Source organism: Adiantum capillus-veneris, chromosome 3, assembly GCF_014529385.1.
Source record: "Adiantum capillus-veneris isolate H3 chromosome 3, ASM1452938v2, whole genome shotgun sequence".
Lineage (NCBI taxonomy): Eukaryota > Viridiplantae > Streptophyta > Polypodiopsida > Polypodiales > Pteridaceae > Adiantum > Adiantum capillus-veneris.
This window is the reverse complement of record NC_140933.1, coordinates 35267455-35290465: the sequence shown is the minus strand read 5'-3', so window position 1 is coordinate 35290465 and position 23011 is coordinate 35267455.

Genomic DNA, 23011 nt, shown 5'->3' with positions numbered 1-23011 from the left:
ATGAAAATTAAATTGTGAAAGAAAATTTGCCCACCTCATTTGTTTGTTGGAAATCTTGGTTTGCGTCATGAAATACTTGAGACTTTGGTGATCGGTTTGTAGAATGAATGGAGTCCCCAATAAGTAGTGCTTCCATGTGTCTAGGGCATGTAGAACAGCTAAAAGATCTTTCTCATAAATGCCTAAGTCTCGTTCATCAGTATTGAGCCGTCGGCTCTCACATGCTATGGCGTGCCCTTCTTGAAGCAAAAATGCTCCAAGGCAATCACTACAAGCATCACATTGGGCCTCAAATGGCTTTGAGAGATCCAGAAGTACGAGGAATGGTTGGGAAGTAAGCTTCTCTTTGAGCTTATCAAAAGCATTTTTCTCCTTAGCATTCCATACATACTTAACGTTCTTCTTAGTTAAGTTGTGTAGTGGTCCTGCTACTTGAGAGAATTTTGATATGAAGCGTCTATAGTATGCACACATACCAATGAAGCTTCTTAGCTCATGTAGATTCCTTGGGTTAGGCCACGCTTTTATTACTAACTTTGATGGATCCATACGGATAGCATCTTGAGCGATAATATGACCTAAGTATTGAATCTCTTGAAGGAAAAATTCACTTTTCTTTTGGTTGAGAAAAAGCTTGTTCTCCCGCAATGCTTGAAAAATCAATTGGAGATGTTGCTTATGTTCCTCCAAAGACTTGGAATAAATGATGATATCATCAAAGAACACTCCAGTGAATTTGCAATAAGGTCTAAAAATTTTCTCCATTAGATGATTGAACGTAGCTGGTGCATTAGTCAAGCCAAAAGGCATGACTAGATATTCATAAAGGCCAAACATTGTGCGAAACGCGGTCTTTAGGATATCTTCATCCACTATCCTTATTTGATGATATCCACTCTTAAGGTCAATCCTACTGAAGTAGGTAGAGCCTTGTAGCTTATCAAACAGATCTTCTACCCAAGGCTTAAGGTCAATCCTATTGAAGTAGGTAGGCCTTGTAGCTTATCAAACAGATCTTCTACCCAAGGCACGGGAAATCTGTTTTTGATAGTGATATGGTTTAGTGCTCGATAGTCCACACACATACGATATGTACCATCTTTCTTTTGCAGGCCTCACCATCCCTTTGTCTACCAATTCCTATACTTGCCTCATGATCTCCTCTTGTTGAGCTTGTGAGACTCGATAAGGAGGCTTGTTAGGAGGTGAGCTTCCTGGAAGGAGCTCAATGCGATGGTCATCATCCCCTCGTTTTGGAGGTAAGTCCATAGGGATATCATGATGAACACATCTTGGAATCCTTTTAGAAAATTAGACAAGTCTAACTCTTCTTGATTCCTACCATTTACATTTAATGAAACATTAGGATCTTTTAGAGACTCTTTGACAAAAATCATGTATGCAGAAACTGAGCTCTTCATTGACTTATCAAAAGCAAGAGGATTTACAGTGGAATAGTGCGACCACGCTCACTAGCATCTATATACATGTTCTTTCCCCTGTAGGTGAAGTAGATTCTCCTTTCAAGGAACTTCATATTGGCAGCCATGCGATCAAACCATGGGGCCCCTAGGATAGCATCCTCATGTTGGAGAGGAGAGATGAAGAAGTCTTCTTTCTCAACATAGATTTGGACATGAAGCCTCAACTTCCCAATCAAGGGAGTAACGGAGGCTTGCTGTCCCTTGAAAGCTGCGTTAGCCATTACCATATCTCCCATCTCAAAAGCTTGAATGTCCAACTTGGTGGCCAACTCCTTTGATATGAAGTTGTGAGTAGAGCCAGGGTCAAACAAGATGAAGGTATCATTCTCTCTTATCTTTCCCCAAGAATAGGAAAGTGATGATCCTTTGCAATGAACATCCTCTTTTGGAGCTTCGATGGTAGAAGCCCTAGGAGTCTCATTGCGAGTATTCTTATTGGGGCAAGAACGATAGCCGTGTCCTTGCTCCCCACACTTGAAACACTTATGGTCCTTGCAAAAAGCTTCAAGCTCTTCAGGAGAGAGTTTTCTTTTACCTTTGTAAACTCCCTTCTCCTTGGATTGATTGTTGTTGTTGTTGTTGGAAGTGCCTTGGGAAGAATTTTGAACATTGGTTTTCCCCTTTGCACATTTTTGTCTTTGTTTTCCATGGACTTGACATTACATCTAGCTCCTTGATGGAAATTGATGCATGAAGCAACCATGGTGTGATGGATTACTTCGCTAATAGTACCAAGCTGTTGAGAGTTGATGTATTTGGCCATCTCTTCAGGTAATCCCGCACATAATTGCTTCCTTTGCTCGGCAAAGTCTATCTTTTGAAAGACAGTAGCCTTGAGATGTAGATCCCAAAACTTGTCTACATACTTGTGGATAGACTCATGAGAGATAAGCTTCAAGCTGCGCCATTCGGTAAGCACTTTGTCCTTTGCATCGCTTGCAAGGAATTGCTTCATGATGGAAACTCGTAGAGTTTTCCATGTCTTTGGGGCTTCGCCATTGCCAAGAAGGCTAGCCCACCATTGACGAGCTGATTCTTGGAAGTGCATAGCTACATGGCGTAGCTTGGAGGACTCTATGAAGCCCTCATCTCCAAAGGCTGCATCAAATTGCTAGATGAAGGCCAACACTTTGTCGGTAGCACCAAAGGTGCCATCATAGGTGAGAAAAGAGATACTCTTTCCTCCCTCCTTGAACTTCTTTAGCTTTTGTGACCTTCGTCTGGCAGGAAATGATTTGCGATGTCCTCCCCTCTTGTATTCTCTAGGAGAATAGCCATAGCTTTCAATGAAAGAGGAGGAAGGTGAAGAAGAAGGAGAAGAGGATGGCCTCTTCCTAGCCCTTTTGTTCCTTTGTTTCCTCTCTTCCCTTTCGGAGTGACGAGGAGAAGGACTATGTGTTGATCTTTTCCTCTTGGGATGAGTGGGCGATTGTCTAGACCGCCATCTTCGTGGAGCCACATCTTTAGAGGAACTTAAACTTCCATTGCTTTCTTGCTTTTTAGATTCCTCCTCTCGAATGGGAGAGAGTCTTCTTTTGGGGGTCCCTTCAAGAGGCCTCCTAAGCTCTCTCTCCTCTTGGAGAAGAAGGGAAATTCCATAAGCACAAAGTTGTTGAGTAACCTCGGCTTACAAAGTAGGGTTGCCCATAGCTTGCTGCAAGCTAGTGACAAGATAATTCACAAACATGGGAGCATCATCATTAGCACCTTAATGTGCAAAATCAAAGCTAACAATATTCATTCTACTCTCTTGATTATTGTCAACCATGTTAACAAAATTTATGTATGTACTTAGTGTATGATTTGGCAATTCAAAACCTTAGTTGCCACTCCTCTTAGCCTTTGAAAATCGGCTCTTAAGTATCTATACCCAGGGCTCGAAGTGGTTAATTATAGAGAGTAGAGGAGTAGGTCTAACATAGCAGAGTTGCCGCGGGCTAGCTCCTTTCGAACTTCTTATGGCTCAATAATGGTAAAGCCATAGGCAAGCCTAAAAAGACTCCATTATTAAGTCCAAAGCTCCCAAGGTGTGCACCATATCCTACATAGTGGGTTCAACAATACCGATAGTAGATCATAGTTCCACTTACCCTAATATAATTAACAACATCAACCATCTTTAGGCTACATAAGGACCTCTCTTCTTAAGCAAGAAAAGAGAAACCAAATGCTTTGATACCAATGTAATGGAATTGGCCTATTTAACTTGAGACTAGCTGAAATTAATGAGAGTACTTTTGAGAAATGACTTTGTGAGCATAGTGGGTGAACATAGTTGAAGATAGCAACATTATCATAGCAATTAGTTAACTTGGCATGAACAATACTTTTGCAAGAGAGAGAATTTAGAGAACATGACAACAATTGAGGACTGGATTTATGTGGAGCCGGTCCCCCCTCCAATAGGCATTTGTATTATGATTTCTCCATTAAGAGAGACTTGTTACAATACAATCTTTGTGTTCCTTGTGAGATAGGTGATGCTATGAAGATGGAAAGCTTCATTCATCACAAGCATAACATAAACTTGAAGAAAGATTTAACTATCCCAAGCCTCAGTTCCAAGACCTCAAACACCTTTGAAGGTGGAGAGAGATAGCAGGAAATGAGGGTAGGGAAGAGGAAAAAGAAACATTTCATAGGAGAAAGAATTGGTTCCTCACTTATCATAACTCTTCTTGCTAACATACATAATAGCATAGTAATGAAAGAAGAAGGAGATGGAAAGCTTAAGCATTGAAGCATGGCTCTTGGTTGGATTTGCACTCCATAGCCAAGAGTGTTGGTGTAGGCTCTTAGCCTCTACTTGCTTGGAGAAGGAGAGGGAGCTCTTGCCCTTTGCATAGCACACAATGAGAGTGTTTGTGAGTGTGTGTGGGTGAGTATAACCCCTAAGCAACCCCCTAGCTTGCTTGGATCGACCCCCCTTATAGCTCATGCTTGAAGCTCATTGGACCCCTCCAGACCTAGCCAATCACAAGCAGGAGGCATTACAAGCAGCAAGGGTAGCCTTGGGACAAGTGTCCCCCTTTCCCCTTTGAGAGAGAGGACTTGATAAATGCAAAATCAGTTAATAAATCTCCTAAATTATCATTGGAACCCTTGGGTGGTCAACCAATAGGCTTCAGGCACACCATGAGGGCAACATGAAGAGGAACTTGACAAGTGTCCCTTTTGGTTTCTTTGTACCATGCATGCCTTGTGTGAGTGTGTGGGTGTTCTCTCTTATCCCCCCTCATGTAGGGCTCGCCCCCTCCTTGTAGGAATTGAATATTTGACTTTTTGACACCTCAAGCCCCTCATGCATAGGCCCATTTCCCACCACAAGCTTGGCCCTTGAGCACTTTAAGCTTGGGCTGGGTTCTCACCTCAAGTACAACCCTAGCGTCTCAAGCATGTCAAGCACCTCAAGCATCTCAAGCACCTCAATCATCAAGCACCTTAGTCATCAAGCATGACAAGCAAGACAAGCACCTTGAGCTGGGTTGGGTTCCCACCTCAAACTCAGCCCTAGCTTACCTAAGGTCAAAGGACTTTTACGCACATTATTGGAGGTCTTTAATGAAGCTAACCATAAGGTCTTATGCTCCATTGGTTAGCCTTGCTCCATCTCTCATTTGGGCCCCTTTCCCATTGGCCCCGTGTTGAGATAGATCTATAAGCACATGTCTATATCTTAACCCTTGTTCCTGTTTATTCTCCCACATTAAGTGATTAGTTTAGTATGAGAAAATCATTTGGGTTGGTTAGATATTAGATATTAGATTTTATGACAATCGATGCGGAGCAGCAAATCACTGATGTTGGTGTTGTCTCCCACTGTCGGACGAGAGTGACTAGCTGAATAGCCGTAGACGATGCCTGAAGACTGAACTGGTGCCGATGCCGGATAGCATCGGGCTTACTTGCCCGCACCTGCACATGGCCGTGTGTGTGCACGTGAGCACACACCAAAAGAACGATCGATTTTTTATTCTTTCTTTCTCTCTCTCTCTCTCTCTCTCTCTCTCTCTCTCTCTCTCTCTCACACACACACACACACACACACACACACACACACACACACACAAATGGCTGAGCGGTGTTTCTTTTTCTTTACTCGTGGCGTCCAAGAGTGGGGTCAAGGGATCGGCGGTGTGTCGAGGGTCAATGGCTATCGATGGGAGGGTGGTGAACGCTTCCTTGCACACACAATAATTTTACGGCTCAAATAAAAATCGATTTTTTTTTTCCTGCAACTACTTGCGGCTTGTGACGAAGACTGCCCCAGTGCCGGGCTTGAGTGTGTGCGTGCGTGTGTGTCGATGCCCTGCTTGAACCTGACCGGTGGCTCCCCGTGCAACTGCAGTTGACGACTCCTCTTGTAGCCCCCCTCGAGCTCAACCCTCCCGCGTGTACACTTTGCTCGTAGGCTCCCCAATCTCTATCGATTGCCTTGCTGGTATCTTGCTACGGGTTCCACTGTCCAATTTCCCCCTCAATTGGATTGTTATACACACACAGTGTGTGTGTGTGTGAGTCACGGCCCTTTGCCAACACTGTTGAATTGGATTCCGCCTATGCTCGACCTGCTTGCACACACAATTCCCCTAAGCCTTGCTCGTTTACTCCAACTCTTGTTGCTCAATTGCACTCAAAAACCTTGCTGTTGATTTCACCTGTTGGCTCCCAAAATTGCACCTGCTCAGTGTTCGCAAATTCTAGTGCTGCTGGATTCACTTGCTCTTGCTCAATTTGCTTCAAGATCCCCTGCTTGCAATGCTTCGAGCTCTTGGATGTGTGGAGATGATCGATTGCTGCTTGCAAAACCTCTCACAGGCCTTGCTCGAATTCCACGCTTCGAGGCCTTACACTGCTCGATCTGGATTGCTTCAAGGCTTGCTTGCAAAGCTTCTGTCAATTCCCTGCAGAAGCTTTCAATCCTTGACTTGGGAGGCTTACACGTGTAGGGTAGCTGTGATCCGCCCTACGCTCTGATACCAACTGATGAGGAGTGTGCGTGTATGGAAGCATGCAAGAGATGGAAGGAGAAAGTGGGAAGGGATGAAGCACATAGACAAGGGTTAGTGGAGAGAAAAGTGAGAGAGTAAAACTAACTCTCTCACTTTCTCTCCCTATATTCATTAGGAAGAAAGTAAGTAAGGGTGGTTTCCCATAGCCACCTGGCCTACACCCCAACACAAAGAAAGTCATATTTAGAGTTTGGAAGAAGTCAAATAGAGGGAACCAATTCTAGGACGTACTTCAAGAGTGGTTTAATAAAGTATATGTCCCTATCTATAAATACAATTCTCACAACTTCATTATCACTTTTGATGAATATGAGAAGCTAGCTTTGTGTTTGGGACTTCGCTCAAGCATACCTTATAGTGATGAACCCAAGCGAATATTTCAATAGGGAAGATGTAAACAAATGACATGCTTATGTAAACTACATTTGTGCATTATCATTGATAGATATTTCTCATGGAGAAGAAAGGTATAAAGAAGAGGATGTAAACCTATGTGTCCAAGTAGAAGTTTGAATTTTGAAACACGAGATGTGAGTAGATACAAAGGTAGAACCTCAATTATAGGATCCAAGAATTGGTTTATTGGACCTTTACACATTTGTGTATCTTCCCCAAAGTAGAATGTAATATTTTACCATTTATGATTGGAATTTTTTAATCTTGATTTGATTTGAATTGTTTGAAAGTAATAATCTTTGAGTTGTAACCTAAGTTTTGTCAATGTTTGACTAATTTGAGTAATGGGGTGTATGCATGTAGATGTCTGACATCTTATCGCATGGGATATGGATAAACATACTCTCATGGTTGATAGTTGAAGAGAGTCTACAAATGGAAGTCGAGGTGCAATGTCTCTCTACAACTAGGCAGTGTAGGGTGGAGAAGAAGAGGCTAGTGTCCACAGATTGTGTAGTTCCAAATAATTTCAAAGCATGGTATCACTATGCTCCAGGGAAACAAGAGTTCCAACCACATGAGCACAGAGCTACACTTCTGGAGAGTATCAAGTGGGTATAGTCCAAAATGGGAAAAGAGATCATCATCACCACCCAGCTATTATACATCGACGCCCATAAACTTATCTTGAGATTGACAAAGGAGACTTGATTAGCGAGAGTTTTGCTGAGGTTTTACTTGCTTTATTGATGGCATCAAGATGTTTTGACATTGTTATGTTTAACGTGTGGAGACGAAAATGTATAAATAATGTCACAAATTCCTATAGTCCAGTGCCTTAGGAATTATTCTTTGACCTATTTAGAAGATCCACTATCCACAATTTACACGATGTGAAGATTCTATCCAATGGCTATAATAGACCCCACTGCTTAGTTGACTTTGTCAGCATACACCGTATAGACGAATGGCAGGCACCAAATGAATTTTCCAAGAACTCTCCATACTTGCATTAACAATCATGCTCTCATCTTTTAAATTAGTTGCTACAAGGTCAATGAGCTAGCTTGTAGCTACAAGAAAAGAGAGGCCATAAAACAAAACAAGTTGATTATTTCAGCTTTAGGAATGCGACAGTTCATAGCAACATGCAGATGCTTGTGACTAACCGCTCACTCACACAAGAATGGTATAATTGCATGCAACAGAGGACATATTTGCATTTACAATTCAAAGAGATGAATGGAATGCTCTAGAGGACGTACCTGTAGAGTGGGACAACTACAATCGTGGTTGAAGGGTGCCACAATGGCTATCATTGAGTGCATTATGTTAAAACTATTAGAGAATATTGATGGCCTTCAGAAGGGTGCCACAATGGCTATCATCGAGTGCATTATATTAAAACTATTAAAGCATATTGATGGCCTTCGAAAGGCAATGTATTAGAGGAGTTTTGAACACAACGAATTTTGTAACGTAGAAATTGATTTGATTAGTTTATCATTATTCTCTTTCTTCCTTTTATCTTATACAGAGTTATTTTTACTTAGAGGAATTTTTAAAATGGAATAGTATGTTTTGGACAAAGAGAAATCTTGGCTTGATATGGTGCAGTAGCTAATCATGCCTCCAAGAGGAAATGAAGTGGCTACAAATGCCGATATTCCAATTGCACCTCAATTGACAATCATTGTTCGTGACATTCGTGCTATGCTTCGCAAGTATCAATTGGGAACTTCAATGGAGAAGGCAAAGATGTAGGTAAAGTTCTTGATGATTGGATTGAGCGTATGGACCATTACTTTGACTTGGCTCATTCATCTATAAAGAATAAAGCCATCATTTCTAAATTCAAATCGGATAAAATGGCCAAGCATTGGTGAGAAGGCCTTGTAATGAGAACAACATCAACCCAGATACAGTAACTTGGGATTACCTTAAAACACAGTTAAAAAAGAACTATCAAAACAAGGTATATCATTCGGACTGCATGGATGAGTTTCTTGATTGTACTCAAGGAACTAGAGATGTGAAGTCATATTATCAACATTTTCTGACCCATGCTCTAGCAGGGATGACTCAAGAAGTCAAACTGGCACAATTTGTGTCGGGTTTACACAATCCTATGAAAAATAGACTTCAAAGTTTTTGAATGACAATTTTTGCAAATGTCCTTAATGCAGATAAATCCATTGAGCTTGAATTATTTAATAGTGGAAAGCAAAACTCGGAACCTACTCCTGTTTGTGAGATCAAGAGACCTTGGCTTGAAGATGAGCAAAGATGTTTGTTACACTTGCATATGAGATCACCTTTGTTACACTTGCCTTGACCTTGACCATCAGTCCATTTAATGACTCAAGATTTACAAGATCAATCGAGAGTTATGAGCGCAGGAATGAACCAGAGCCTAAACCAAAATTTCAAAAATCTTAGACCTAGATTGCTTGCAACTCAACCCATATTCAATCAAAATCACGGCCTCCTCAAACTCATGGAAAAGTCTTATCCATAGGAGTCTATGATGGGATTTTAGGAACGGATTGGCTTACGGGAAATGATTCTCAATTACATTGCAAGAATGCTTCATTAATTGTTGTAAATGAGCATAACTCTAGGGTTATTATTATCACACAGTAGGGACAACCTCAACTTCAACTTGTGAAATTCACTAAACTAATGAAGAGCTATTGAAAGATTGAGATTCTTCATGCGATAATGCTTAACCCAACAGAGAAGAAGTCATAAACACCTGAACCTCAGCGGCTAACCAAATTTGATGATGTGTTTCTTGAAGAACTTTTAGAGTTACCACCCAAGCGTCATAAAGCTTATTCTAGGAGCTCAACCAGTTGCTCATAGACCATCCAAATCTTGGTCCCTGAAATTACGGAACTCAAGGAGCAACTTTCTCAATTTGTCGACTAAGACTTCATTCGACCTAGTGTATCTCCATGGAATACTCCTATTCTTCTTAATCAAAAGGACGGCACTCTACATCTTTGTATCAATTATCATGGATTAAATTAGGTAATATTCAAGAATAAGTATGCAATGCGACCAGGACCAGGTCTAGGACTAGGTCAAAGACCAGGACTAGAACCAGGACTAGGACTAGGTTGAGGACCAGGACTAGGACCAGGTTGAGGACCAGGTCGAGGACCACGACTAGGAACAAGTCGAGGACTAGGTCGAGGATCGGCGGGACTAGGACTAGGACCAAGAACAAGACTAGGACCTCAAGGGAAGGGAGGGCATGTGGCACAAGTTCCTCAAGTCCTCCACCATCCCCTTCACACTCACCCTTTGGACTTACTAATTTTAGCCTCTCCCCACCTAGGAAAAGACTAGTTTTAGGATTTTGAGGACTATACATAACTGAATTGGGGCTTGTAAAGGATGGCACGTCTTTCTAGCCAAGACACTCATTTTAAGCTATTGCACGCCATATTCCGTGGTTTGGTTAGAAAAAAAGACCATAAATACAAAAAAATTGAGGGTAAATTTGGGTCGCAAATGCCCAGAAACCTAGGTGAGCGGCCTTCACGGGCACTCACCAACACTTCTAGAGTGTTGAGGTCACATGCGCCTACACTCGGGTCATGTGCTAGAGGATGAACACATAGAGAGTGTCTCCGTTTATGCGGGCACTCATTATTCCTCCATCTTAGGTTCTAGGCCCTCAACGGGAACCTAAGGTAGTACCACTCAGGACCCACATATTGCGTCTAGTGACTCTTCCTCTGACTACGACGTCATGGAAGGTTATCGGATGCCTAATCCCGATAGCTCAAGCCAAGACATGCATGCCATGGGCGCATGGTCCGGGCCGAGCGTGCTTAGCCGCTTGAAGGAAACTTTTAGTAGAGCCACTCGCTCCGAACATGGAGCTCACGATGTAAATGAAGGGGGTGGGAAAGTAAATTTGCCATTACTGACCAATGTAGACCCCATGCTCTTGGAGTGTGCATATAAATACTCCATTCACTGCACCCCCTGACTCTTCAGAGCTATTCCCCTCCGAGGTTATACTACCAGATGGGAGAACGGAGAGAGCTAAAAGCAAAGGCCCCTATGTCAACATCCATGCTAGGCGAGCAATCGAGTGCTCCTGAATTAGCAACCACTAAGGGTCAACCCATAGGGAGCCACATTGCATCTAGTTCAAAGGACACCCCTAACACCTCAATCCTAGAGGACTATTCCTAAATAAGAACTGGGAGTACAAACTACAAACAAAAACTCTAACCGACCTATACACAGGTCACACCTATCACGTGGGTTGGTTAGATGTTCTACAATCAACATCGGGTGCTACTAGCGTAGAGGAGCAACAACAAAGAGTTTGTGAGGTCATCCATAGGGTTATTGAGCTGGAGAGATAGAACAAGGGGATCCACATGCCTTCAACAGGTCTCAAGAGATTCTTGGATACAGGGAAGGCTAAGGAACCAACCTTATCGCAAGTGGAGACTCCCTCAGTGAGTCTGATGGATCCTGCATATGTTGTTTTGCCAGGGGTCTCAGTACAATCTGAGCCCACAAGTGATATCTTTACCTTTCTTAGTCTAGCTCATCTTTCTCTTGATGACACCATGGCTACCATGCCTACCCCATTGATGGGCATGCCAAGGAACACGCCATGGACCTTATTTGCTAGTAAAGTACCGCTACATGGTAGCTCAATGCCGACAACATTAGCTACACATGTGTATCAATCATATGCACCTATAGGTCCTTGTACCATATAGCTCCTACCCCTCCCATTGTTTCAACAACTTATTCTCCACAACCACAACACCCAAGCTCTTATTTCAATGGGACCATACCGGCTAGCATTAGCATGTCACATTCAACATCTGCTATGCCTAGAGCCACACATATGAACTTTGGGCCGCCACATGGCACAACACCGTACCAAACTTGTAACCCAAGGGCTTCCTATGCACCAAGCACAATGCCAATACCTACTCCACATGTAGTCTCTGGAGCACCTTCACCTACGGTGCCTGCTCACTTAGGTGACTTGGCAACATTTGCTCAAGCTATCGATCAATCTATTGCTGAGAATATGCGTAACACACCTGATAGGGAGCCTAAAAGTAAGGCAATCCAAATAGCCAAGCTCACACAAAAAAATAGTGGAGACGGGGATGTGAGAAAGCATATCAAAGTGTTTGAATAAATATGCAATTCCTAAGGAGAACACAATGACCTACATAAGAGTAATGCTTTAAGTCTGACATTAAGTGGGAAGGCTGGCAATTGGTATAGAACCCTAAGGGTGGAAGAAAAAACGATTTACCCTACTCTTAGGAGACTGTTCTTGAAAGAATACATACGAGAGGGAGTGCTTTGGGGTGTAGCATCTCAGCTGTGCAGAAAGCCTAACGAGAGGAAGGAGAGTCCATGAGAGACTTTATTAGTCGCTTGAAGCATTTGAATTTCGTTGTAATCCAAATGAGCGCTTCAATAATAACCAATTGCTTGATACATTCATTAGGGAATTACGACATGAGGATATCTACAATCGCCTAGTCATTAGAGGTATCACCACTTGGAAAGTAGTCACCACAAATGCGATCCAATTGGAGGATAATTTAATGATTCAAAGAGAAAGAGTGTCTGTTGAGCCTAAATCTACTAGCTCGCAAGCAGCGGGGCATCAGCCAATGACTCTAAAGCCTATTGCTAAGGAGTCAAAGATATCCGAGATGACTTTAGCAAATCTCACCAAGGCCATTCAAGAGAGTCTTAGAGACAATCGTGCTCCACAAAACAATCATATGTATCCAAGAAGGGAGCAACAATGGTGTGTAGTTTGCTATGGTCCGCATAGTGCCAGTGAATGCCCTACGTTTAGAGTAAAATTTAATGGGAACTGCAATGCCTATGGGAGGTATGGTCATTAAGCTAAGGATTGCATAGTATTTAAGCACGCAATGGCCAATAGAACAACCTTAGCATGGATGGACACACCTCGGGTGCCTGCATTGATGCCGGCCCCACCTTTTGAACAAACATCACAACACATGGTCCTTAGGGTCCAAAATGTTGTTCAAACAACACCCTTACCACATCCAGTGCTAGGACCGCAACCACCACATCCGAGAATCACTTCTGTGAATCAAGTGGGTTGTGAGTCATCTATTGTTGGTTTGGAAGGTTGTGAGGAAGATATAGACCCTAATATTGCATATGGGATTGATGCACTTGAAGAAAGTCCACAATGTTACATGGAGGACTATTGGGGACAAGTCAAACTTGTCTATCAAGTAGCTGCTCTTGCAGCAAGAGACCAAAATATCAATTACACTGCTAAGAGACCACCCCTTCAATGCTATGAGTATGGAGGTCTACATCGTGTAGTTGAGTGTCCTATTAGGCTACAAGAGAATGCTACACTAATGCAAACCAATCAAACAAGCACGTCTACAATGCTGATACTCATGTGTAATCGATGTGGCATAGATCATTTGATTGCCCAATGTACAAATAATCCAAATGCACCAAAGATCACGTCATTAAACTTGATTGAGACTACCAAGGAGCCATCACAAAGTACACTTGTGGTACTAATAAATGTACTCACACAATCGATGCTCCAAACACAAAATTATATTCTTGAGGAAAGAGACATGGCATCAATTGCCCAATCTTAGAAGAAGAAGAAAACACGAAGGAAGAGATTGCAAAAAGCAGCAAAGTCATGCCCAGTTCAAAGACCAACATAGGGACCGGTGACGACCCCGTATATATAAATGACGCTGAAGAGGATTCTGATTTAGGTGAAACCATGGAGATCAAAACGACCACTAGTAAAGAAACCAACAAGGAAGATCGTCATGAGCCACAATGGCCAGGACCCAAAAAGAAGATAGGAACTTACCCAAACACTACAGAGGAGATCGAGCAAGTCAAGCAATCAAGGAGTTTGGTAGAAGAGACCCAAAGGGATCTAGAGCCAGCACCTAGGCAGATCTAGATTACAGACACAGTGTTTCCTACGCAACAACAACCTCAAAAATCCATAGACACCTAGCCATACCTAGTGTAATCCAAGAAGAAAGTGACTTGAAGTCATGGGAAAGTGGGCGTACTCACTTCTTGTTGGAGAGAATGTTTACAGAGGGTATCAAAGAAATGGAGATCCCATCTTCCTTGCATCAAGGGACTAAAGCCCAAAAGGTGCCATTTGTTAAGTATGGAGCCTGATTTACCCTTGTAATTTTCTGTGGTAAAAGCGCACATTTGTAAGGCCCCCACTATGAGGAGAAGCCATCGTGCATGAAGGAAAATCACTCGCCAGAAACCAAAATTTTCACGGCCAAAAATCAGGGGCAACTTTAGGGGCCTTGGGGGTGGAAGCCCTTGAGAAATTTTCCCCCCCCTTGCCGGAATATTCCTTTTCGCCGGAATATTATGGCTGGACGGCGGCCAGAAAGTGGTCAAAAAACAACCGATCGGTTGGCCGATGGCCGGTAGTCAATGGCCGGTGGCCGGTGGCCAAATTCAATGGATGGTGGCCAAATTCAAAAGCGGACTTGTCTTCTCAAGGGCAGCCACACATGGGCGGATAGAAGGGTCTGATTTGGACTTATCTACACAAGGGTGGCTACACATGGCTGCCTCTCATGAGAGAGGGCAGCCCTTTTGGCCTATAAAAGGAGGCCATTTCTACACACATTTCATAGTGTGAAGTTGATGCAACAAGGTGAGTGTGAGGTGGTGAGAGTGAAGCAAGGCGGGAGCTCCATTAAGGGTATAATCCCTTTGTAAACTACTTCTTGTTTTGAAGTACTAAAGCCATTGAGTGGCTGCTTTCCCGTGGACGTAGCCCACATTGGGTGAACCACGTATATCGTGTGTACTCTCTCTCTCTCTCTCTCTCTACTCTATAATCTCTTGTGTGGGAAATCTATCTCTCTCCATTAAGTAATCTACTCAAATAACTATTTAGCTACGTCATATTTCCTAACACCATTAAATATTTTCAAATTGATGGATTTCATGGCTTCAGGAGTTAGAACCACCATCATGTCCAAACTATATGGAGACCCCGAGCTATTGTAGCTCTTCGAGCTCTCCTCAATGGAGAACTAAAAGTCGGGCTACCAAAATTTTCACAAATGGATGGAGCTAGGGAGAAGCCAATATAGGAGGAACACTTAGATCCATAACTCAACCTAGATGAGAACTCTGTTGTAGAAATACCTGTTAACAAGTTGGGACAATACTTTGAGGGCGATGAATCCAATGCGATTATACCAATCACTACCAAGGTATTAATTGTGAATGGAATGTTTGTGTGTGTGTGGCTTCGTTTATTTCTTCTTTTAACTTTTCTTTTTCTTTCTCTCTCTCTCTCTCTCTTTGTTTTTTTCTCTCAATGGCCACACATGGTTAGAACCTTGTTGATGCTTAGGTTAATTTATTCTGATCTCTATCTGTGTGTGTGTGTGTGTGTGTGTGTGAAACCCTAACCCTACACTCCTCTGCACGTCTCCCACTAGGTGAGGGCGGCCCTGTGCGGAGGCGTTAGCCTCAGCCCTACCTGCCAAACACAGAAATACACCTCCAGCCCATCTCGTGATTTTGTCACATGCGTTCTGCATCTCGGCTCTGTCCCCGCTCTATATCTTGCCCTGTTCCCGCTCTGTCGAGCTGCTGCACCACCATCGTGCTGCTGCATCCCCGTGTTGCTTGGCATCCAAGGGCTTGCAGGAGAACGAGGCCGCTCTGTTCAGCTCTTGCACTGCTCCATCCCCGAGTTGCTTGACTGCAGGAGAACGAGGCGGCACTTGGCATCCAAGGGTTAGCAGTTGAAGGAGGTGGCATCATAACCAAGGATAAACCTAAGTTAAAAAACAGGGGATTTTTCCCACCTTTAGAGTAAAATGACCTCGATGCCAATCGCTCGCACTCGCAAAACTTTTCTTGCGGTCGCAACAACACCAAAGAAGGACCCGTTTCCTCACCAAGATTCAAGAATCATGATTCTAGAGGCCCAGGTTTAGGAGCTCATTGAGGAGAACGCTCAGCTCAAGGAGCATTTGAGCAAGCTTGAAGAAATGAAGGACATCGAAAGCCAAGCTCTAATTGCAAAAGCACATGAGGCGAAAATCAAAGCAGCCCAGGAAGAAGTTCATGAAGAAAAACATAAAAACATTGTCATTGAAGTACAAGCAGCACTACAAGAAAATCAATTACAAGAATCCATTGGCATGAAGGTTTGGATTGGCGGACTCCATCCGCCATGGTGTACACACAAGGATACTCTTGAAGATGCAATCACCAAGATTAACGACGTTCTCCAACCAATAACTATCAAACCAAAAACCATCTCTTGGATCAACGACACACATAGAAATGTGCCACCCAAGCATTGTATCCTTACTTTTAAGGACAAAGAAGCACGATAGAAGCTACTACGCCAGTCTTACCTCCTGAAGGGAACAAAGTTTTTGATCACCGAAGAGTTGACCCCAAATCAACTCAAGGTCAAATAAAGTGAACTCAAGAAGATACACAAAGCTCACAAACAAGGCAAATGGGTAGTCTACTGAGTTGGTAAAGCCATCATCTAGGAGTTTCAAACTCCCAAACCGCCCCCCCCTCCATTGGAGCCCCCTTAGGTTTCATCCCTCATCTTCCTTTTCATCTTCATTACCCTTTTGATGGACCCTCATTCCTTAACTGATATGTATCTATGCTTTGCTAGAAAACAAGCGTTGTAATGTTTTCTCATCAGGTCTCATAGGTCATATCTAACCTATTCGATAATTCAATCTATCAAAATCTCTCTCTCTCTCTCTCTCTCTCTCTCTCTCTCTCTCTCTGACATCTTTGTGTGTGTGTGTACTATGTGTGCATGTATGTGTTTAAGTGCCTTTCAAATTCATTTCATTTTCATCTCTCTCTCTCTCTCTCTGCGTGTGTATGTTTTTTTCCATATGGACACATGCGTTAGCCTTTTAGTCAATTTTTTGTTTTCTTTTCTCGAAAAGAATTCTATGTGTGAGTATGTGAGTGAGAACATGTATGGACACAATCTTTTGGTCTCTTAGGCCATTTTGCTCTTTTGAAAAAGTCAATATATCATTGGATTTCCAAAAGAAGCCTTAGAGAAGTGTTGAGTTAGGCATACGTTCAATGTTTTCAGTGATGATTGAGACTTACCTTAAATATTATTTTGGTTTTAAAATATTGAATAGATATTTGTATTTCACCTTTCATTTCACTTCCTCACATGGCTTGACTTCTCTTGCATTCTATTCTTTTAGAATGCTAAAGTTAAGCTTCACCTTGCATGATTATAGTAAGCTCTACAACACACACACACACACACACACACACACACACACACACACACACCTAACCAACCCAAATGATTATCTCATATTAAACTAATCTTTGAATGTGGGAGAATAAATGGGAACAAGGGTTAGAATATAGACATGTGCATATGGATTTATCTCAACACGAGGCAAAGGTTAGAGGGGTTCAAATGAGAGATGATATGTCAAAGAGCAAGGCTAGCTAATGGAGCTTAAAGACCTTAAGGTTAGCTTCATTGAAGACCTCCAATGGTTAGTGTTAAAACTCCTTTGACCTTAGGCAATCTAGGACTGTTCTCGAGGTGGGAACCCAGCCCAAGCTTGAGGTTCTTGTCGTGCTTGCTGACTAAGGTGCTTGAGGTGCTTTCTCACTAAGGTGCTTGAGATGCTTAATGACTAAGGTGCATGAGGGGTTAAGGTGTTCAAAAAGTCAAAGCACATCCCTACTCATGAGGGGGCGATCCCTCATTGCAGGAGCTAGAGAAAGAACACACACACCCTCACACAAGGCAAGCTTGGTATAAAGAAAGCAACTAGGACACTTGTCAAGCTTCTCTTCATGTTGCCCTCATAGTGTGCCTAAAGCCTGTTGGTTGGCCTCCCAAGGGGTCCAATGATAATTTAGTTAATTCCATTAATTGTTAATGAATTTATCATCTCTCTCAAAGGGGACACTTGTCCCAAGGCTAGCATGCTTGCTTGATATGCACTTTGCATGTGATTGGCAAGGCTTGCAGGGGTCCAATGAGCTTCCATCTTGAGCTAGAAGAGGGGGGCAACCAAAGCAAGGAGGGGGTTAGCTTGGGGGTTACACTCTCCCACGCGCGCGCGCACACACACACACACACACACACACACACACACACACACACACACACACACACACACACACACACTACATTGCATTGAACGTAATACGGTGTACATATAATACGCTTTAAATGAACGTATTATATGACACCTATCTTTATTTGACCGTATTATACGGTGCCACATCAGCAAAACCACCGTATCGTATAATTTCTTAGAATTTCGATCAAAATAATATTTTGATAGAAATAATATTTCGATCGAAATAATATTACGACCAAAATATAGCTCTTTATATACCGTAAAAAGGGACTATTTTCCTCAGTCTATTGATCTCTCTTCCCTTATCTCATCTATAGGTGAGCTTTACAATTTTTAGGCCTTGGAGTTTTGAGTTTAGTCTTTATCTGCTCTCTGTGTGAAGTATATCTTACACTAGGAGGTAAATTAAGTAAGGTAGTTAATGATTACTTGCCTTGTGTATAGGAAACTCACACTTGGAGGTGATTTAAGATAGTTAAAGTTAGCAGTTATTGCTTTGTGTTGAACTATGTTCACACTTAGAAGTAACTTTATTTAGATAGTTAAAGTTAAGAGTTGCTTGCTGTGTGTTGAACTATGTTCACACTTGGAAGTAACTTAGGTTAGATTTATCTAATGATTGTTTGTCATGTGTGTTACCATATACATGTGGTAGTGATATGTGTGAACACACTAGGACCGCCGGGGCATTTTTTCCCTCTTTAGGAGGTTTTTCCCCGAGCATTGTATATACACCCATCACTCTAGGGCTATCTATCTTTCCATTGCACATTAAGTAACACACTCTCTATTGTGTGCCTTGATCTTCCTTCGTCTTCTCCAAGCTATGTGCGTTTCTCTGCAACCCTAATTTCAACAATTGGTATCAGAGCAGGTTACGTCCTCCCGGGCTTAGTCGCCAGCTGCTTTAGCACACGCCTGCTCACTTTCTCTGATTACAGTGAGGTTTGGCAAGCGTTCACAGGTCGATAAAAATTTCAGGCTCATTTCGGCCTCCGTTTCCACTACAGGCAGGTCTGCACAGGCAATTTTGTCATTTTGTGTAGAATTTTTATCAGTGCCATTTTCTACATAACAGGTGCCTTACAGTCTTCTACGGTTTGTGCTATATAGCACGTGTTGTTCCCACTTTGTTTCTGCTCTTTTCGGGCAGTTTTCACATCAGGTGCAGCATTTACCATGGCTGACAACAACACAAATGTGTTCAAGATGTTTCTGCATAACAGGTGCCTTAAAGTCTTCTACGGTTTGTGCTATATAGCACGTGTTGTTCCCGCTTTGTTTCTCCTCTTTTCGGGCAGTTTTTACATCAGGTGCAACATTTATCATGGCTGACAACAACACAGATCTGTTCAAGATGTTTGCTGTTGAGGACAGGTTGGATGGGGACAATTACCCTATGTGGGCTTACATGATGCAACATGTTCTTATGTCAAAGGGCGTCTGGGATATTGTGTAGGGCATTGATGTACGCCCTAGTTCTAAGGATGCAGGCGATGTTGCAGGTCTTGCTGCAAGGATTTTTGCTATTAGAGTTGTTTTGCCTACGGTAGAACAATCTCGTTGGGATGTAAAGGATGCGCAGGCTCATGCATTGATGCGTTGTCTGTGAAGCGCACCATTGTTTCTCACATCCGTTCAAGAAAATCTGCAAAACAGGCTTGGGATATTCTAGCAGGTCTTTATGCAAGTCGCAATGAGGCTAAAATTTCTTTGCTGCGTAAAGAGCTGGAGTCGAAGATTATGCATGAGGAAGACGATATGGGCACTTTCCTTGCTAGTGTCAAGGATATCAATGAGCAACTTATTTTTGCAGGTGAAGTCATTTCAGACAGTTCCCTTGTGCTGACTATTCTTGATGCCTTACCAGATTCCTACCAGACTTTTGCTAGTACTTGGAGACTGATGACCCAAGGAAATCCTGAAGTTGTCAAGTTTGACGCATTATGCACATTGCTGTTGCAAGAGTCACTTTCATGAAAAAACAGAACTAGGTAGCGTGCAGTTGAACAGGCTTTTATTGCTTCTCAAAAAAAGGGTGGTAACAGCAATGCAGCCACTTCTTATGGTTTTGCTGCGAGTGACAAAACTTCTGTTCCTAATGCTTCTGTTGGTAGCAATTCATCTGGAAATTCTGGTGATAAGGGCAAAAAAAAGATGCGTTGCCATTATTATAAAGCTAATGATCACTTGATCAAGCTGTGTCCTAAGTTGAAGGCCAAAGAGGCTAAGAAGAAAGAGGGTGGTTCCACTGCAAATGCTGGTTCCACTACAAATGCAGCCATTGTTGATTCTTCTGTGAAAGGAGACTGTGTTGTTGATGTTGATGCAGAATGGGCTTTTAGTGCAGAGTGCACTTACAATCTTGTTGTAAATGATGCATGCTTGTCAGTTGCTGCAGATTCACATGTGTGGTATTTCAACAGTGGTGCTACAAAGCACATTACCTCACATCGAGAATTGTTCACCTCCCTTGAGTCTGTCCCTCATGGGCATTCTGTCACTTGTGCCAACAATGCCTCTTATCCAGTTTAGGGAGTTGGAAAGATTGTGCTTACTGCTACTAATGGCAGTTCTTTCACACTTGTTGATGCAGTTTATGTACCTGGTATCAAGAAGAATCTTTTGTCTATATTTGCACTTGCTAGACTTGTACTTGTAGTCAAATTTGTGGATGACAGATGTACAGTTCATGATCTCAGTTTTGGTGATGAAATTATTGCATCTGGGCTTTTGTGCCATGGGTTGTATAAGCTCACTTTGGATGACAAGTGTGGACAAAATTTTGCAAATGCAGTTGCAGATTCAAGGGCTATTTCAGATGCAAAACTTTGGCATGCACGTTTTGGTCATCTCAATTTTACCAGTTTGCTGCGTTTTCAGAAATCTGATATGGTTGCTTCTTTGCCGCCTCTTGAAGCACCTATCAAACATGTTTGTGAAGGCTGTATTTTGGGTAAGATGCAGCGCCCTAAGTTTGCAAAGGATGGTTCAATTCGGGCCACATGCAGGTTGCAGCTTGTGCATAGTGGTGGAAATACGAATGTAAGCTCCAATGAGGCAAACGTACAGCCTATGGGGGTTTTTGAAAATGTTATAGATCAGCCTATTACTGATGCAGATGTACATGATGTACTTGATGAGGAAAGGGCTGAAAATGAGCAGGCTAGAGGTATGCCAAAATGGATGGTGCACACTTTGCGTGAAAGTAAATTGGATGCACCTTTGTCTAGTCGTACTGGTTCAGGCTCTCGCCATGCATCTTATGCATCAGATTGTTATGCTTTGGCTGTGTCTAGCTTACATGAGGTTGAGGAGCCTCTGTCTTTTGATGAAGCACAGAATTCAAAAAATTGGATGGCTGCCATGTAATCAGAATATGATGCACTTATAAAGGACTTTATGTGATTTGCCTTTTGACAAAAAGGCCATTGGTACGAAGTGGGTTTACAAGTTGAAACGCAAGCTGGATGGTGACATCGATTGCCATAAGGCTCGACTTGTTGCAAAGGGTTATGCACAGCAAAAAGGCATAGATTATGAAGAGACTTTTGCTCCCACTTGTCGTATGACTATTGTGCGTTTTCTATGTGCATTGGCAGCTCATTTTGGTCGGGATGTACATCAATCATACATTGTTACTGCTTTCTTGAATGGTGACATATTTGAGGAAGTTTATGTAACGCAGCCTCGCGGTTTTTTAATAAAAGTACAAGAGGACATAGTGTGCAGATGTAAGAAGGCTTTGTATGGGTTGAAGAAATCTCCTTGTGCTTGTTATGAGAAAGCTGACACTCATTTGGTCAAACGAGGCTTTCGTAACAGTCCAACAGAAAGCACATTGTATGTAAAGCATGAGGGTGATGTACTTATCATTGTGGTTCTTTATGTAGATGACTTGCTGATCACTGGACCAAATGAGATACATATTGCTGAATTGAAGGCTGATTTGAATGCTACTTTCAAGATGAAATATTTGGGGTTGTTGCATCATTATTTGGGCATACAGTTTAAGCAGTGTGATGGTGGAATTGCCTTATGTCAGAAAAGTTACATAGAGACATTGCTATGTAAGTTTGAACTTGAGGATTGCAAACCTATTGCCACTCCCATGGAAACAGGTTTGAAGTTGAGTCTACATGATGCTGGTGATTCTGTTGGTGTCACTCTTTACCAAACTGCTGTTGGCTGCCTCATTTATGTATGCAACATGAGGCCAGATATTCAGTTTGCAATCTCATAGGTCAACAGATTTATGCACAGCCCAGGGTCTAAGCATTGGCAGGCTGTAAAGAGGATTTATTGCTACCTTAGTGGCACCTTATATCTTGGCTTGTTTTATCCCAAGGGGGATCATTACCGCCAGACTTACATGCTTTTTTGGACTCAGATTGGAAGAGGCCCCGTGAACTTGTTGAAGCTCAATACAAGCTTATGTAGAGCCGGCAATTGGGATTATCTTGTTTCTTCTTGTTGCCGAAAGATCCAGCTTCTTAAGCTGGTGTAAAGAATCCCCAAAATCGGGTAGTATTGCGCCTGTGAGATTGTTTTTGGAGACGGAAAGCACCTCTAGGCTTACTAGCTGGTTGAAGATGGTGGGAATATTTCCAGGAGTTCAAGGAGATGTTGACATGGCGCAAGTTGGACTCAGATTGGGCTGGTTGTTTTGACATGTGAGTGTCCACAAGTGGTTTTTGTTTCATGCTTGGCAGTTCATGTATATCATGGTTGAGCAAGAAGCAACCTATTGTGGCCACTTCAAGTTGTGAGGCTGAGTACAGGGTAGTCTTCACAGCTACGGTTGAGTGTGTATGGCTCAGACGCCTTATGGCTGATTTGGGTGTTGGACAGGACACTGCCAACACTATCTACACTGACAGTCAGAGCGCATTGGTAGTTGAGAGGAACCCAGTTTTTCATGCTCGCA